We start from the raw sequence: 19,538 nt of genomic DNA, 5'->3' as shown, positions 1-19,538 counted from the left end.
GTGTAAGAAATAATTACCAGTATCTTGTGATTTGAATAATGCTGAGAGGACAAACAAAAAGCTTGTCAAGAGTCTAATTCCAGTGTGGTCAGCAACTATCTATGTGCTACCTGACTGGTTTTATAATCTTCTTTGAGGTCCCTGGGTGTCAGGCATTCTATTTAGAGAAATGTTTTGTTCCCAAATGTCACTCTATATATACTCTTTCTTTCCTGGGTTTGATTTTTCTTACTCTGTATGCTTTCCTTGTCTTAGATGTGTTTGATATCCAGCAGAGTGACAGGTCTCTCCACAAAGAGCTGCTAAAATAAGAAAGAAAATGAATAGGGAAGCTAAAGAAAGATAGTGTTGAAACACCTGTCAAAGTAAAACCAGAACACGAATGTGCCTGTCGGAAAATGTAGCAGCCCCGTTGAGTCAGGTTGGGGATCCAAAGGTGATTCGTGTGTGACTAAACACATTCGTATCATATCCCATACACATCGCAAAACACTGAGAAAGCTTTCATTGATACCTTCCTATCGCTGGTTAAATTTCATAGGACACTCTTTACTGGGATGGACAGTTTGGGTGGATTTGCTCATCTCATCACAAGTGGTGAAGATAGTGTTTCAAAAGCACACTCACCACCTTAAGCTTCAAAATTCCTTCATTTACATGCATTATGTCCCTTAAGACACTTAAACCCACAGGTACCATTGGGATGCATCTGAATCGAGCAATCCTGGATCCTTTCTTAAAAGGATTTAAAACTCTCCAGTAACCTCAGAAATTATTTATTTTTTTATTTTTTTATTTTATTATTTTTTTTTTTGCCTTTTCTAGAGCCGCACCCATGGCATATGGAGGTTCCCAGGCTAGGGGTCCAATCAGAGCCTATGCCACAGCTCACAGCGACATGGGATCCAAGCCTCGTCTGCAACCTACACCACAGCTCACGGCAATGCCGGATCCTTAACCGACTGAGCGAGGCCAGGGATTGAACCCGCAATCTCATGGCTCCTAGTCGGATTCGTTAACCACTGAGCCACCATGGGAACTCCAGAAATTATTTAATTTTTTAAGGCATTTCTGGACCAGGAGTTTCCTAGAAGTAAGGTAGACCTTGAGATGGCTGAGATAAAAAAAAAAAAAAAAAAAAAAAACACATTGCCAAAAAGCTGCAAGCAAGAGCCAATTCTTTTGTGCCTTGATCTGAATCCAAATAGTGATGGGGTGGGGGTAGAGGTGGGGGCATGTAGGAACTGTTAACCAGGCTTCCACTCCATTAGTGTGAGACTGTCACTTTTGTCTTTAAGGGCATTTGGCTGATTAGAATCTGCTGAGCAGTCACTCTAAGGAAGGTTAAAAGTCACAGAACTTTGGTGTTCTTCCAAGTGAGAACACTTCACTTAGATCCGAGACACTGATCTTTCAGATGCAAAGTTCAATATCCTAAGGCTTAGAAATGAAGTCTTATTATGCTGTGGAAATAAGGGATAAGGACTTAATGAATAATTACTTGTGGATTTGCAGTGCCAACCCAACCTTATTTTTATTGCTAGAGACCTAGTTCCTCTGGGCAAAGAGAAGGAGCACAGGGTTCCAGTTCGACCTCAAAAGGGGGAGGGTGCAGAATAAACAGAGGTCTCCTTTGCAGTGATGCCTTAGCCAGTCAAGTGGAAAACAATTCCCAGTAAGCAAGAGACCTTCAGGACTTGACCGTCTATGCTGAACTCAAAGGTGGCCTTAACTGCAAAGCATCTGAAGTTCATGGCGTCGCAAAACAGAACTTTTTTTCCTCTTTAGATTTTGACATCAGGCATATTTGGAAACAGGAATAAAATGCAACTTCCTGTTCTTGGCAGCTATAGCAAAAAGAAAAAAACACTAAAAGCAATAACAACTCGTAGCCCAGCTAGATATAGACTGTTTCATAATTGGATTTTCAACGTGAATCACTAAATATTTTGTTAACCAAGTAAGCAACCAGTGTTTTGAATAATGTATATGTTTTTTTTCACTTTTTTATTTTTTGCAGGTATAAGTATAAAACTAAATCGTGCAACTTCCCAGCTGATGGGAAACAGAGCTGAGCCCAGTTCTAGCTACTCTCTCCCATTCTTGTAGGTGACGCCGACCTGCTTGCTTTCTTCCTTTCTTCGTCCAGGGCATTTCTGCTGTAGGAGAATGAAAATCTCCTTGCGTGCTCATTGATCTCAGCAGCTCCCAGCAATTGTCCTGAGACCAGTGGAGAACGCCGGGGCTCTATGCAGGAGTCTGTTTTTTGGGGTGAGGTGTGTTTTTCTTTTCCTGGAGCCCTTGGAAGACCAGGAAAATAGCTTTCAAAGAAATTTCACTGCCCCGATTGCTCCAGATCATCATAATCTGCTTCTATCATGTAGTCCCCTCCAAACCATCTAATAGCCCCTTTTCCACTTGCTTGGGTGGGGAGTAGGAGAAGAAGTGTGAGGTGTTGACCTTTCTTGAATACTGGGGAAGCAGTATTACCCTTCTCATATATTATCTCTGTTACCCTGGTGTTGACCCAGTTGGTAATTTCATTATCCCATTCTGTGGATGAAGCAAAGACCTAAAGGTTGCAGAACTTGCCCAAGGTTACCAGCTAGGATGTGAAGGAAAAGATTACTCGAGGATTTCTGGCCCCTAAAAGACTTGTTTTTCCTCTGCTGTACTCACAGGTCTCTGTTAATACTTAAATGACCAACTTTTTTTTTTTTTTTTTTTTTTTTAAGCGTATGCAGGTTGTTACCAGGGTACGAAATAAGCTTAAGAATTTAACAAAATAAAACATTTTCATGCTTCTCTGGAAGTTTTAATATAAAGCAATATAAGTGTCCATTATTTCTCCATTTGTGTTTGTCCCCCCCCCCCTTAAGATACTGGTTAACAAGAGATATTTGTTTCTCAATTGCAAATTGAAAGAGGTGAGGTGGGGTTTTCTGTTTGTGTGTGCATGTGTGTGCTTTCTCATTTTTTAACATGATTTTTATTTTTTCCATTATAGTTGGTTTACAGTGTTCTGTCAATTTTCTACTGTCCAGCAAAGTGACCCTGTCACACACACACGTACATTCTTTTTCCCACATTATCCTCTATCCTGCTCCATCAAGGAGTTTTCTGTTTAGATTTGAACAAAAGCTTTCTGGTTGCCAGTCTTAAAGAATGATTCCTGGTCACTGAGCCTGTTACATTATATGGTTAGGTACTTGCCACCACAACACCGGGCTGCTATGCAAAGAGCCTTGTAATCCCACCAGTTTCTGATGTATTTGAATCAAATTCTAAAATATCAACCCAGAGCTCAACATCCCTAATAATGTTATGTCGTGAAGGAATTTCACCTCAGCTTAAATATATGGTTTCATGGTTTTCTTTATGATTTCCTGACAGTTTTCTGAGAGATTCAGATGCTCATGTGTAAACTCTGAAAAGAATGGAAAAAAAACATAAGCAACTGAGATTTAGTTCCAGTTTAGGGTTAGGGTTAGGGTTAGGGTTAGGGTTAGGGTTAGGGTTAGGGTTAGGGTTAGGGTTAGGGTTAGGGTTTCCTTACCCTGAAAGTGAGTTGCCCTCTGACTTCCCCAGGGAGGACTGAAGACAAATCTGAGATGTCTCATGTGCTCAGAGAATTTAGAGAGGGAAGGAAGCGACATCACTGTGCTGTGTGTACACAGGTAGCTTCTTAAAAAACTTTTTTTTCCTCTCTCTTTTTTTTTTTTTTTTCTTTGTCTTTTTAGGGCTGCACCCATGGCGTATGGAGATTTCTAGGCTAGGGGTCGAATCCGAGCTGTAGCCGCAGCCACAGCAAACCCGAGCTGGGTCTGTGACCTACACCACAGTGCACAGCAATGCTGTATCCTTAACCCATTGAGCAAGGCGAGGGATCGAACCTGCAACCTCATGGTTCCTAGGCAGATTCATTTCCGCTGTGCCATGAGGGGAACTCCTTAAACAAATTTTTTTTTCACCCCTCATCGCTATGTGAAAATAGTTCTTAAAAGATTATTTCACATCTAAATTATTCCAGCTGTTTTTTCCAGTAATTTGTCTTTGATGCTTGTCTTTTAAAATTAGTTTAGGAGTTCCCATCATGGCTTAGTGGAAATGAATCTGACTAGCATCATGAGGACACGATCCCTGGCCTTGCTCAGTGGGTTAAGGATCCGGTATTGCTGTGGCTGTGGTGTAGGCTAGGGGCTACAGCTCCGATTTGACACCTAGCCTGGGAACTTCGTATGCCTCTGGTGCAGCCCTAAAAAGACAAAAAAATAAATAAATAAAATTATTTTAAAATGACATAGTAAGCGGCAGTTAAGTGTTTGTTCACCTGAAAAACTGATCATCAGTGCCCATTCTTCTGAGTGTTAATCATCCTTCCCGCTGGCTTTGATGTTTTCTCAATTCAAACTTTAGTGTTTGTTTTATTATCTTTCAAAATATTTGGAATTCTACAGGAAGGCACTGTTGGAAACAATTTCCTCTGTGTGAAAAATCTAAAGACCTGCTAAAATAAATCATAGCCTAGATAGGCCAGGCCTTGTAAATGATTGCCAAACATTTGTCCACGACTTAGTTATTCGTTTTATAAATATTTATTAACTACCTTTTGTGGCTTATGTACAGGGTGGGGGACATCAGCGGAATAAACCCCTTTTGGTCCCTGTCCTCCTGGAACTCCTGATAGAGCAGGGATGACTATTGCTTTTTCTTCATAAACTTACTCCTCCAAGAGGCCATCTTTTCTCCCCAACTCAGTAAGAACAACAATTACAAACAGTTTTATAGGAGGTCCCATCATGGCTCAGCAGAAACGAATCTGACTAGCATCCATGAAGATGCAGGTTCCGTCCCTGGCCTTGCTCAGTGGGTTAAAGATCCAGCATTGCTGAGCTGTGGTGTAGGTCACAGACCTGGGCTTGGATTTGGCATTGTTGTGGCTGTGGCATAGGCCAGCGGCTACAGCTCTGACATGAGCCCTAGGCTGGGAACCTCCACAGGCCACGGATGTGGCCCTAAAAAGACAAAAACAAAAACAAATAATTTTATAGCTTCTGGAAAAGTCAGTGAGTTGCAACTACTACTTCTGAAGCTCAGTTATGGGCTCGTTTCATCATTCTAGTACCCAGGCGACATTCCTTCAGTCCAGTTTTGAAAATCTTAGTAAAAATTATATCAGAAAAGAACTTTGGAATCAGCTGGTTGGCTTGATGGTGCCCTAATTGGATTACTGGGTTGTGTTATACCCAAGCCCTGCTGGTACAACCATTCTCTGGAATGCTGGCTAGACACACGTGTCGTTTTCAAGAAAAAAGCTGAAATAGAATGTCTTGTAAGTGGGATATCTTTAGTGACTGTATTGGGGAGAAAAAAAAAATTAAAATCAACCCTAAAGGTGTCCTTACTCTAAAATTATTTTTTAGAAAAGCCGCTAATGGAATTCTGTTTCTCTTTGTGTCTCCATCGCTAAAGAATTAGGTGTACAAAGTAAGGAATGTTAATCCTTTGCTTTTCAGTCACTTTTAAATAGTTTCCTGCTTAATTGAGACAGAGTGTTTCTATCTTTTAAGCAATGTTGTGAAACTGGACTAAATATTTGTACCCCTCAGACAGTTTTATCCTGAATTTTTTTTTTTGGCCACGCCTGTAGCGTGTGGAGTTCCCAGGCCAGGGATCGAACCTACACCTTAGCAGCGACCTGAGCAGCTGCAGTGACAACACCGGGTCCTTAACCCACTGTGTCACGAGGGAACTCATGAATTTTAACTCACAACTTGGAGACCGTTCCATGCCATGCCTGTCACAGGAACAGATGCTCCCCTGCCTCATTGCAAGCCCCTCCAGCAGCCCACGTCCCTGGTGCTCTCACCACCTGCCGAAATTCCATGTTGGAATGGATGGTTGTTGGCAGGACAAGGTCAGCCTCCGTTGTAGAAATAAGCCTCCTAGGGGCAGAAATCCAGTCTACTTTTGCTCACTTTTTGCAGCGCCCCCATGCATTATCTTGTCTGTAAACGAATGACGGATGGCTGACTCTGTTCCACAGGCAGTAGATTTTCCTACATCCTCACCTTTATTGTGGACCTCCCCTTCCTCCTCTTTCTCAGGTGGTCCGCAAGCTGCCTCTCCTTGGCAACTCTCCCCTGTTGTCAGAGGCTCAGTTTTGCATCTCCCCTTGCTGTTGACCTTCCATCCACTCCGATCGCCATTCTTGCCTTGTTTTGCTTCCAGGACTGTGTGGACTCCCATTTGAGATACATGCCATTCTGCTGAGTTTCTCGTCCCATCTCTTTGCTGCTGTCATTTCCTGGCTTCCTGGTGACTTCCTCATATTCGCCACATGAGGTTTAGGCTCTGCTCCTCCACCCAAGCCTTGCTGTTATCCCGAGGACATTCAGTTCCCATGTGTTAGTCTGTTCTGGATGTCCACTTTCTTCCTCCCTCCCGCCTCTTTCTTCTCAGTCCATAAACATGCTTGAACATCCACCTGCACACCTAATGAACTTAAGACAAATAAACTTTTTCCTGTACTTGATGACTCTCCATACAGAAGAAGTCCTAGGTTTTTTATTGAGTAAAGGCTACTACCTCCTTAATGTAATCATCATCTAAGAGGTAAATTGAACTCTGCTTTAGTTTGGAAGGCCACCCCTAATACCTTTGACTCTGATTTCTTGCTAGTAAGAAAATAATGAATTTCTGATTATCTGCTCCTATCTTCCCCTGAACGTGCATGATGCCTGAACTCAAGCGATGATAGGTCTTTCCTCCACGTCTTCATCCCACAGGTCTTTCTCCTTTCAACCTCCCACCAGGTCCTCGGAGAGGTTCAGACCATGGAGGTGCCTGTGCCCTCTTCTTCTCTCCAGGCAGCTCCTCAGTTTCTTTACTTCCTCCTTAGTGACTCTTGGATCCATTCATCGTTTCCAGTCCATTTTCACTGTTCCTGCCCAAGTTCGGATGCCCGAGTTGCTATAGTTACCTCTTAACTGAATGACCGGGATATAAATCTGAGTGCCTTGGGAACTATTTATGACTCATTGACATAAATTCTGCCAACATCCTGCCTTCCACTGCAGGATCCTGCAGCTTGTATCTCCCAGTGTTCTATGTCTCACTGTATATGGCTCTAGGTTTCATTTCTGCCTTGAGGGAAAAGTCCAGAGTTCTACATGGGACCCACAAGTCTCTTCGCAGAACTTGGCATGACTGCCAGGGGACTGTGGGACTGCAGAGAGGGTTAGTCACATTATATGTAGACTGTCATGGATCTTTTGATTCAAAGATAATAGCCCAGATTTAATGTTTGAGATTTTTTTTTTTTTTGCCACCCCAAAGCATATGGGCCAGGGATCAGATCTGAGTCACAGCTGTGATTTACACCACTGCTGTGGCAGTGTTGGATTCTTTAACCTGCTGTGCCAGGCCAGGGATCAAACCTCTGTCCTGGCACTGCAGCAATGCTGCCCATCCTGTTGCACTGCAGCAGGAAGTCCTAATATGTCATTTTAATAATACTTCTGTTACAACCATCCTCTATGGGAAATTTTTTATAATTTTGTTTGGGGCAGAATTTCTTCATATTTTCACTTCAAAATAGTGAGATTTCCTTTGATTTTATTTTACAATTTATACATAAGGCCTACTGGCTTCCTCCTAAAGTTTCATCCTCACGTACACACTCAGCAGAAACCAAGGGGTCACCATCTTCCCATGGAGATAAGATTCTCTCTTGCGTTGTGGTTTGTCCACTGGAGATGTGACAACTTTTTCGTCCTTTTCACAAACACAGCACCCTCCGCATACACCGTGAGCTGCTCCAGACTCTGGGGGTTGTTGTAGGGGATGGCTAGGGAAGGGAAGGAAGGTAAGAGCTTGGTTTGTTCCTTTCTTATTTCTCTGTGGAGCATTTCGTACTGTCCCTAAATACAGCCGTCATGTCTGTTCCTAGAACCCGTTGCTTATGGCAGTGACAGTGATCTGTAACACTTAAAATGCTTTTTTTTACATTAAAATTGATTTTCCATTTGCAAAGTGACCCTTTTCCTTTTCAATCAGCATTTCTTTAAATCCTAAATATGAGTGATGTCATTTAATCTGTTTACTATCCTGTAGATCCTGTAGCAAGTTTAGGGGATATTGTCCATGTCACTGTATCAGGTTGTCATACAGCTGCACAAACATGCTCATTCTGCAGGGCTTTCGGCCACAAATTTAAACTCTGAAATTCTCCATCCGTGCTTGCAAGACAGATGGAAGTCTTTAGTAGCTTTTCCCTTTGGGGGTTTAAAAATAATGGCTGCCTCTGTTAGGAAAACAAGTCCAAAAAACTGATGGTATCAAATTGCTAAAATTAATACTGTGTTAAATAAGGATTCTGCGCAATCAAATGGCCATAAGTCAATATAAGTGAAGACTATACACATCCTGTAGCCAGCATAAACTTAACTGTGATGAGAGTGGCCATTATTTTAGAGAGTAAACATTATTTGCCCTACCTCCTTGTATTAGTCCAAGGAAGTGATTGGGCATAGACGTGGGTTATTATTCATTAGACTTCCTATCCCTCTTGCCCCCACGATCCCCTGACCAAGTTTGAGCAAGGGGTACTCAGGAGGCAAACTACCTGAGTTTGAATCCCACTGACTGGCTGTGTGACCTTGGGTAAACTGCTTGGTCTCTCTGGGCTTCAACTTCCTCATTTATAAAATGGAAATATTAATAGTGTCCACTTCATTGGGTTGTGGTGACAATGAGGCTACAGTCACAAAGCACTTAGAATAGGTCTTAATGTGATGTAGAAGATTGATATGCTCTGTATAAGGCAGTGTGAGAATCAGAGTTTTTAAGGGTGGAAAGGAGCCTAGAGGTCATGTAACTTAGTTTTCTAATTTTAGCAATAAAATATTGGGGGTCCTTGCTCAAGGTAACAGGGACAGTTAAGTAGCAGAGTTGCTTGCAGGACTCAGTTCTCTTCTTGGCTTACAGTTTGGCATCCCGGTTGCATGGTCAGAACCCAGAACATGAACTCAGATTTATCACCTATCCTGATTGTGCAGTGTCTTCTATGCTTTTTGCTCTACCAATGGAGTCTTACTGCTCTTTTAGAGGTACTAGGAGGTGCTGCTGGTTTACCATGTGTTTAGCTATCATGTTCCAACGTGGACAACCTGGAGGAATGGGGGAAAAGCCCCCTGATCAGGAGTCAAATGACCTAGACTCTGTCTCTGTAACTAGTTAATGATTCGGAAAGTTGCAATAACCTTCTTGGGTCTCAGTGTCTATATATATATGTTAATATATATATGGCTTTAACGTATATGGGAGAATGGAGAACTCCTGTGTTAAACACAGTGGTTGTTGCTGTAATAGATAATGTTAATACTCAGTGCTTCTCTGAATCTTATTGCTCAGATTGCTCTACTATGCATGATAAGACTGAACATAAATTTGTTCTTATGTATAAAAAAACAAACTGCTTCTGATTGCACTTAGGCTTGCTGATGGCTAAAGTGAGCTTCTAACCTAGCATGGCTTCAGGGCATCCTCAAAAGATGGTGGAAAGGTAGATTACCTGTTTCAGAAATCACGTAAAAGGAAGGAGATAATAATATTTAGATTTTCCAGAAGAAGAAAGTGAAAAGGATATCCTTCCTAAAAAGAAGAGCTGTGAAAAAGCTTATCATGTTCAAGTACTCTCACATCTGGGGTCCTGCTGAGATAGGTAGCCTATTTTTCATTTTGTAACTAGGTAGCTTTGCTTTGAAATGCTCAAGGATTTAGATGAATCTCACAGACACAATGGTCAGTGGAAGAAGACAAACACAAAAGAGTATGTTGTATAATTCCTCTAAAGTAAAGTTCAAGAATAGGTAAAACAAATTAGTGGTGTTGGAAGTCAAACAGTGGTTGTTTGGAGGAATGGGTGGGAGAGAATGGGTATTGACTAGGAAGGAACACAAGGAGGTTTCAGAGACTGGAAATGATGTAGGCCCTGATCTGGACCGTGGTTGTATGTACAGAGTCCTTTGCCTGCTGTACTGTGCATGTTATGGTGAAACATTTGTTTTACAGAAATCTTCAAAGTATTAATCCAATAACGGTGAGAAGTACTGATTTCATCCCAAATCCCTTTACATAACTACAGTTTCTTGGAAGCAGCAAGGGACTGGAAATGGGCAACTTGGGAGGCAAATTATAGTCTAGAATATAATTAATAAACTAGTACATAAATATTAGTCTTCCTCTTGGAACTAAAATTCCTTCGTTTTACTCTATTGTAGCAACATTTTCCACATTCTGTTCTTTTTCTTTAAATTTAATTTCTGGTTGACATTCTGTTCTTTTTACTCTTGCTGGCTTTAAAAAGCTGGTGGCTAAATAATTATTTAAAATATTTTTAGCTAGGACTCTTACCAATAATTTTTAAAAGAAACTATTAGTGGATGAAAAAGCAATTTCCTTCTGCACTGACCAAGCTCTATCCCAACTAAAATTATATTTTTCTCAGATTTTTATCTAGTGGTATATACATCTATATAAAGACAGTTCAAAAATCCTCTAGATCCTTTTCAAAAATTTCACATTTGTCCGTTTCACATGTTTAAGGATAGGAGTTTATAAATTTTTTGGGTTTTTTTTTATATGTCTTTTATGAGCACAGCACTATGATAGTGAGATCATTTTTTTCAGTATGACTTTAAAAGGCCAGCCATCCTTGGAGTTCCCGTTGTGACTCAATGGTTAACGAATCTGACTAGGAACCATGAGGTTGTGGGTTCGATCCCTGGCTTTGCTCAGTGGGTTAAGGATCTGGCGTTGCCATGAGCTGTGGTGTAGGTTGCAGACGCGGCTTAGATCCTGCATTGCTGTGGCCCTGGCATAGGCCGTCGGCTACAGCTCTGATTTGACCCGTAGCCTGGGAACCTCCATATGCCATGGGTGCGGCCCTAGCAATGGCAAAAAGACAAAAATAAAAAAATAAAAGGTCAGCTATCCTTGATTTGTTCACTTTCGGGGCATTCCCTCCCACACCCCTGATTTCCACAGGAAAGGCTACTGTTGTTGGCAGTCCAAGTTCGAGCCTCGTGAAATAGCCCTGAGCCACCCCAGCCGGAGGTCCCTGCTTCCTGCTGCTCTGTTCTCACCTGTGCTCTAGCACCTCCCCACTTGGTTTCCATCACTGACCACTGATCAAGTCTGCCTCCTGCCCCTTCCCATGAACTCTGTGAAGGGGAAGAATCCTGTCCTACGTGATGGCCCTGAACCTTGCAGGCTGAGTCACAGCACCAAGTTAGAGCAGCCCTTGCAATCTGGTGGTTGAGGACCAGCTCTAGAGGCAGACAGACCTGACTTCTGATGCAAACTCTCTGCCATCTGCTTGGTGTGTGACTTGAGGAAGATATGATTTATTCATTACCCAGTCGTATATTTAACCTTTTTCTATGAATGTAAACACACACATGGTATACCAGATACTGGGTTAGATGCTTAGTCTCTGTGAATCCCAGTTTTCTCACCTTGAGAATGGAACTGATAATGTTAGCAAATGCAAATCTGTGTGCCAGATGCATAGTGAGGCCAAACAATTCTAAGACATTGGCATTTGGAGCAGGGCAAGGTTTATTGCAGGGCCATGCCAGGAGACAGGAAGCTCCTCCTTAAAAACCCAAACTCCTCAAAGGCTTTCAGCAAAGCCTTTTTATAGGAAAGGTGAGAGAGGGCCATGGTTAGTTGTTGCACACTTCTTGGTGTCAGAAATAATAGCGACTGTTAATTCTGCTTTTAATAAAGTACTCGTGAATTTCCACTTTCAGGAGAGAATGAAACCCAGGATGAATCAGTGACTAGTTGCTTGTGGAGTCTGCTCATCAAACCTTTCACTCCAGTGAGCCGTGCGATTTCTGTTCCTGAATTATGCCATTCTTCTCCCAAGCTTATGAGTTCAGGAGAAAAAAAAAAAATGCATGAACTTAGAAACTGTGTCCTCCATTGTCAGGAAATAAATTTCACTCTTTTACATTTACTTTTGCTTATCCAGTAGAAGCTTATTACTGAAAATAATTGAGCTTCAATGATCTAAAAACAAAATAGGGAACTTAAAAATTTTTATTCCTGGATTGGTCATGCTATGTTAGCAGTACATGCCACTAACCCAGCATGTGTACATGGGCCTCTGTGTGAGTGTGTGTGTGTACGCACGCGTGCACACGTGAATTGGGGGAATGTGTGGATCGCCTCTGTGGTTCCACAGTAGCTACAGTTAATACTTTCTGCGGCTATTCCATAACTGCCCATTCTCTACTCTTTTTTTTTTTTTTTTTTTTTTTTTGGCTTTTTAGGGCTGCACCTGCAGCATAGAGAGGTTCCCAGGCTAGGGGTCGAATCAGAGCTGTAGCTGCTGGCCTACACCACAGCCACAGCAACGCCAGATCTGAGCCGCATCCGTGACTACACCACAGCTCATGGCAATGCCAGATCCTTAACCCACTGAGCGAGGACAGGGATCGAACCTGCGTCCTCATGAATGCTGGTCAGATTTGTTAACCTCTGAGCCACAATGGGAACTCCCTCTCCAGTCTTTTTTTGAGATGCTAAAATATCGATTACTTTATTGGGATCCATCATGTGCTAAGAAGGGTTGAAATGGCAACTTGATGACCTGTGAATATTCTCTTAGTAATAAAATACTGGGAATTGAAAGGATTAATAAAGGGAGATTTTGGAAGAGGAAGATGGACAATTCTAAAGCATATTCTTTCCTAAAGCTTCTTTGAGCCGAACTCTTATTGTTGATCAATGACAGTACCCCCTGAGGTCTCTACAGCTGATATCCCCTCCCCAGGAATCTCCTGAGTCCTCATCCTCATTTACCTCTGTGCTAGCTAATGCCACATTTTTGAATAAAGAACCCTTTATTTTAAAATAAATTTAGATGTGTAGAAAAGTTGCAAAGACGGTACAGAGAGTTCTCCTATACCTCTAGCTTAGTTTCTCCTGTTGTTCCTTTCTTAAATGAGTAGGATACATTTGTTACAACCAAGGAGAGGGGTGTGGTGCATTATTATTAACTAAATTCCATAGTTCCTTAGGATTCCACTAGTTTTTTCCTAAGGTCCTTTTTTGTTATTGTTGTTCCAGTAACAGAATATCACTTTTCATTTATTTATCGTGTCTCCTTAGCCTCCTCTGGTCTATGACAGTTGCTCAGACTTTCCTTGTCTTTAATGACCTCGAGGTATATTACTGATCAGGTGTTTTGAAAATGTCCCTTAATTTGGTTTGTCTGATGCTTTTCTCATTGTTACAGTGGGGTTATAGGTTTTGAAGTCTGACGTTCACCTGTCATATCAAGGATCCATGCTCTCAGCGTGGCTTATCACTGATGAAGTTAACATCCATCACTTGGGCTTTCTCACTGTGGCACAGCGGGTTAAGAATCTGACTGCAGCAGCCTGGGTCGCTGCAGAGGCACAGGTTTGATTCCTGGCCTGGCACAATGGGTTAAAGGATCCAGTGTTGCCCAGCTGCATCTCCGATTCAATCCTTGGTCCAGGGACTTCCACATGCTGTGGATGCAGCCATTAAAAAGAGAGAGCGAGAGAAACAAAAACAAAAAATATCCATCCCTTGGATGAGGTAGTGTTTCTCAGGTTTCTCCGCTGTGAAGTCCCTCCTTTTCCCCACCTTTGCATTCCAAAGTCTTTTGAAGGAAGCCACCATGTACAGCTTGCATTTCAGGAGTGGGAAGTTAAGATTCACCTTCTTGAGAGGGGAGTATTTATGTAAATTATTTCCATTTCTTCTGTACAGATTTTTCTGTTATCCCACAGTTATTTATTTATTCAGTATTTATCAATAAGAGTATGGATTCATAGATATTTATTTTATACTTTGGAGTATAATCTAACACCACACTATTTCTTTTTTAAATTTTTAATTATTTTTTATTGGAAGTATAGTTTACAATGTTGTGTTAGTTTCAATATACAGCAAAGTGATTCAGTTATACTATACTGTTTATTTTGTTGCTCCAATTGTTCCATCTTTGGCCTGTGGGACTCTTTCAGTTGGCACTTTGTGTGACTGACATTCTCTCATCAGAATACTTTTTGAGCCCTTGCTTACTTTCTGGCGCTGTAAGATGCTCCAGGCTCATCTAGTATGTCCCTTGTCCCAGCCCTAGAAGCAGCCATTTCTGGAAAGAGATCCGATTCCTTTCATTGGAGAGTGCTGTTAGAAATCCAGACCTGAGTGCTCACTGAAGTGTCATTGCTTCTAGCTCCTTGGAATGAGTAAGGCCTACATGTGTGTACACTGAGCCGTATGTGTACACGTATCTATTACCTGTCTATCTATCTGGACAAAACTGAGTTCATGCTGATGTCTCCGACCCTAATCCAATGCCAAGGGGATCATTCTGGCTTCCCCCTTTGCTCATCTGTAGCCTTCCTTTCCAAGAGTGAGAAGTCTGGCTGCCAGCATCCACCGTCCATTTGTTCTATCCAGTTTACAAGTTTAGAGGTTTCAGAATTAAATCATAACCCTGCATGGTGCCACGCATTTTGATTCCTCTGTTCCTTTTCACTTCCCTTCCATTGGTCATTCATCCTACCCGCCAAGAGGAAGGGATTTGATCCAGCCCATTTTAAGTGCTGATGAGCAAGAGAGTAAGGATCTCCCTAAGACAACTCCAGACAAGGAGAGCCACTCGGCTTCCCTGGAAATGATGATCCAGTCTCGTCTGCAGTGGCTCATAGCATCAGTCCCCTCTGACCCTGTTGTCTGCTTGGTTCTGTGCCCAGACTTGGATGTATGCCCCTGTCTGAGAACATGTTTTCTAAGTCACTGTTTCCTGAGAGAGAGGCCTCACTTAAGGGTAGGAACTAAAGTTAAATCTTCCCTATGTGCTGCCCTAATGTGTCTTTGCCAGGTGTTTTGTGGCCTATAAAAGGAAGGTGGTAGAATGAAAAAGCTGTAATAGAAATTTTAAAAAAATATGCAGTGATGAGTGAAACAATAACTTACAAAGGCACAGAGAAATAGCTTATAAATCATATTTTAAGGAACTAAAGACTGGTTTGCTTGTTTCCTTACTTTTAAGTTCTTGGTTTTTAGTGTCAGATGTTTTTGTACAATACGTCCCCCCCCCCCCCCCCGCCTTTGGCCACACCCGCAGCATATGGAAGTTCCCGGGCCAGGAATCGAACCTGAGCCACAGCAGCAGCCTGAACCGTAACAGTGACAATGCTGAATCCTTAATCCACTGTGCCATGGTTGGAACTCCTGTACCATGCCTTTTTAATGGGTATATTCTTTGGTACAGTAAAAATCACTGTGAGTAATATCGTAAACATATAGTTAGTACAGAGGAGTATTATCAACATTTTTTTTTTTTCTACCTCATGATTTCTCTTTAGTTGTTACTGTTATTATTGGGCCTCAAACATGTATTCTCTTTAACCTTTAGATATTTAAAGATATTTAGAGGACATTTGAGGTCTTCTTTGCCACCTATTTTTTTCCCAGAGTGGCTATCACTTTCTTTAGAATCAGCACCAGAAATTCTTTTGTTAAGCTTCTTTTCTGAGTGATCTTTCACCTCTGAAACTTGTGAGGTAGAATACTCTGCCACATTTGTCTCATTTTCTCAATGACTGAAATAATATTGTGGAGGAAAAACTCTAAAATAAATCTCTAAAATATCAGGGAACTTTCGAGTATTACAAAAATACTACAAACTCTCATATTAAACAGATGCAGTTTTTCTAAGCATCCCTGTCATTCAGTACTGAGATCTCAAAGAAAAGACTACCCAAGCCTATAATTTATTTTATATGATAATTATGTAGCCTCATTTATTTTTGGCTTCTCTGGTCACATTAGTACTGTTGGTAAATTTCTGTTTAAATGAAAAATAAAACCTACACATATTTCCTGAATTTTACTGGTGGGTGGTATGGGGAAGTCTTGCTAGGAATGAGCTGGTTTTGGTGGGAAGATAAACTGAGCTGTGTCACAGAAAATGTCTACATTCAAATAGCTAATGATGGTATTTCAAATACGTTAAATAACACTTACAATATCTGAAAGTTAACTTCTGGTGTGAAAAAGAAAGTCCTCATGAGTGACAGGTCCCTCTCCACGACATACAAGTGGATCAAAATTAACATTTAAAACAGTCAGGAAATTGAGGCTTTCATCCGGAGTTTACCTGGCAGTTCTTATCTGTGTATAAATGCCAAAGTCACTGGACTTGTTGTGAAAAAAATTTCTTAGAGAGTTTCATATTGGTTTCAATGGTAAATGGGTCCAAAATAAAAATGATAGGATTAGCCCTGGCAGTATCCTAGGTGTTTGGAAGAAAGAAGAGTTCATGTTCTGTCTCACTATTCCAAAGCAGGTGACAGTCCCCTTCACGTTCCTGACTTAAGACAACTACAGTGGCACTGTGGCCAATGGTGCCAGTGTATGGTTCCTAATTGCAAGTGTGGTTTCATGGAACAGCCCAATAATTACAAAATTATAGGCGGATTCATTCAATCAGGCAAAAGGTCTATGTGTGTGTGCTCTGCTGTGGTCATTGGCAGTAGCCCAGGCCGTTTCCAGAGTATAGATAAAGATGAAAACTGTGAATTCGAAATAAAAGTATGGCCGTTAATGTCTGAGGCAGCTACGCATTTAATATTAAGGCTTTTATTTTGCATTTATCAACTACCTCACTCAGTCTCCCCATCTGTCACCTTCTATCACTTAAAAAATTATTGGATTTTTGGTTTCCTTTGTTTGTTTTTGTTTTCAGGAGAAAATATAGACTATTCCTTAGTGGTTAAGATCAAAAGCAGAATTTTGATGGAGTGTCGGGGAAGTGGGTATGGGATGGAGAGAAAATGAACACTAAATGTGTGCCTGTGGCCATAGAGTGAATTTGAGATGGGAACTTTAGATCCTGTGTTTGTGATAGTCCTTTTATATTGCACGGCATTTAAATTGTTTAAAATGAGCCTTTAGCCTTAAGTCTCAGTAGAGAAGCAATACCATATGGTCAGTTTTTCCCGGGTTTGCCCCTGGTTTAAAGAAGGCAGTGGACAGGAGTGGAAGTGAAGTAAATAAGGGTCTTACTTTTGAACTCTGGCTTAGCTTTAAACTCAGTCTGTCCCACCTCATTCGCTGTCTGTGCCCTGTGGCCAACCTGTGGAGATAGAGTAGGGCTGGGAACCATTTACAGAAGAATCAGTCACTGCAGAACTTGTATTTCCACCTGAAATTAGAGTAGACTTCACAAGTGGGAAGAACAGGATTTATCCTTCTTGTTTGGAAGGAGAACTCACAAGGACATAGGTGTTGCCATCTCTTGATTGTCTTTTTTCATCCAGTTAAAGATTTTCCTGGTTCTTGGTATGTCAGGTGATTTTTGATTGAAATGTAGACATTTCTGTCTTCTGTTATGAGACTCTAAATCTTTTTTTTTTATTTTTAAATTTTATTTTATTTTTTATTTTTTATTTCTTTATATATATGTTTTTTCTACTGTACAGCATGGTGACACATACATGTATACATTCTTTTTTCTCACATTAAGTGTTCCATCATAATTGACTAGACAGAGTTCCCAGTGCTACCCAGCAGGAGCCTATTGCTAATCCATCCCAAAGGCAACATTCTGCATCTGTTTACCCCAAATTCCCCATCTCTCCACTCCTTCCCCCTCCCCCCAGGCAACCACAGGTCTGTTCTCCAAGTCCATGATTTTCTCTTCTGTGGAAAGTTTCCTTTGTGCCATATATTAGATTCCAGATATAAGTGATATCATATAGTATTTGTCTTTCTCTTTCTGACTTACTTTACTCAGGATGAGAGGCTCTAGTTCCATCCATGTTGCTGCAAATGGCATTATGTTGTTCTTTTTTATGGCCGGAGACTCTAAATCTTATTGAAACCTTTTGTTTTAATCATTGTCTGATACCTCTCCATTAAGGGAAGCCAGGCTGCCACCTCATTACTGCCAGGAGGAGGTAAAAAACCAAGATTCTGCCTTCATCTTCTGGTGATATCTGGTGGCAAAAATGGGGGGAAGGGTGTCCTTTGTTACTATTGGGCACAGTTTGCTCCCCATGTGGTTTCCACTGACACCATAGTGGGCGGGAGTGGCTTTGTTCCCACTGGGCAGTGGCTTGGTGCCACCCCAATATTGTGGGGGAGGGAGAAGAAGAGACACCTTGTTATTATTGGGTAGGGGTCGAAGTCCAGGCTCCATTGACACTGTAGAGGATGCTTCATTACATCAGTGGGCACAGACCAAAAAAGTTGGCATGCATGAAGATCCTGGCTCCCTACTTGGTCCTCTCTGCCACCACTCTGATAGGGGTGTTGGGGCCCCTCATTAGAGCTTTGTGAGGATAAAAGTCTAGTCACTCTGCTCAGTCTTTGTTGGCTTGGATGGCCCTGCTTTCTTCTCTGGTGTTTGGCTGGAGTAGAGTAGTTATTGTCTATAAGTTTTCTGTCTTGCTCGGCTGTCCCTTTCCTTCTCCTTTGGCTAGAGAGAGCAGGTATTTGTTGAGGTTTTTTTGCTCTGTGCCCACTAGTGACTGCTTCAGCTGCAAGTCTGGGACATGTGAGACAAAAAGAAAACCCAGGGATCTCACTTCCATGTTGTTTCTTAGGTGCTGAGGTTCTAGGCTGGTCTACTTTCCTTTCACCTTCTCTAGTCTTTTTATGTCTGTTTTATGTTTCAGGGTTTTTTAGTTGTATTTAGCAGGAAAAAGAGGAAAAAGTAAGTCTGCTTCATCTTCCTAGATGCAGAGGTTCTTGCCATTCAGTACTTTTTTATTTTCTCAGTATTTTATTACAAAAGTTTTAAAGATGAAAGAATTATACAGTATTTTACTTTATCAAAAATTTAGCCCTTTGTCCATTCCATCTATCGATCCTTTTTTTTCTGTCATCTTTTTAGGGCTGCACCTGTGGCATATAGAAGTTCCCAGGCTAGGGGTCGAATCAGAGCTGTAGCTGCCAGCCTACGCCACAGCCACAGTAGTGCCAGAACTGAGCCATGTCTGTGACCTATACCAGAGCTAACGGCAACGCCAGATCCTTAACCCACTGAGCAAAGCCAGGGATCAAACCCACATCCTCACGGATGCTAGTCGGGTTCATTACCACTGATCCACCACAGAAACTCCTGCATTTATTATTTTTGATAGACATCAATACACTTCGCCCCTAAACACATCAGCATGTGTGGCTTTATTTAGACTTCACTATTTATTTACAGCTTTTTAAAAGTAGATTTTACATAAAGTAAAATTCACAATATTGTAAACATCATTTGCGGAGTTTTGTACAGTCCATCCTTTATCGAGATAATTTCCGTCCCCCCTGAAAGTTTCCTCAAGCCTCTTCTCAATGAAATCCTACCTCCATCTTACTCCAAGAAGCAGCTGCTGTTCTGACTTTCTTTTTTCTTTGTTTCCCTCCTAAATTTATTTTGCCTTTTTTAGAACGTCATATAAATAGAACCACACGGTATGGACCCTTTA

At 41.4% G+C, this 19,538-nt stretch overlaps 1 protein-coding gene and 1 long non-coding RNA gene across 2 annotated transcripts in view; both read left to right on the top strand.

Annotated features, from left to right (window-relative positions):
• PHACTR2 (phosphatase and actin regulator 2) overlaps positions 1-19,538 on the top strand; it is a 284,620-nt gene that overhangs the window by 160,991 nt on the left and 104,091 nt on the right. The window lies entirely within an intron of this gene.
• Positions 855-4,440, top strand: LOC146405971 (uncharacterized). Its single transcript, XR_014845216.1, has 2 exons — positions 855-3,498; positions 3,546-4,440. It is a non-coding gene; the product is annotated as an uncharacterized LOC146405971 (long non-coding RNA).

This window comes from Sus scrofa, chromosome 1 (assembly GCF_054392235.1).
Source record: "Sus scrofa isolate SSC_HxYL_T2T_F1_AM1 chromosome 1, Sscrofa_HxYL_maternal_Yorkshire_Landrace_v2.0, whole genome shotgun sequence".
Lineage (NCBI taxonomy): Eukaryota > Metazoa > Chordata > Mammalia > Artiodactyla > Suidae > Sus > Sus scrofa.
This window is presented reverse-complemented; position numbering and strand designations above follow the sequence as displayed.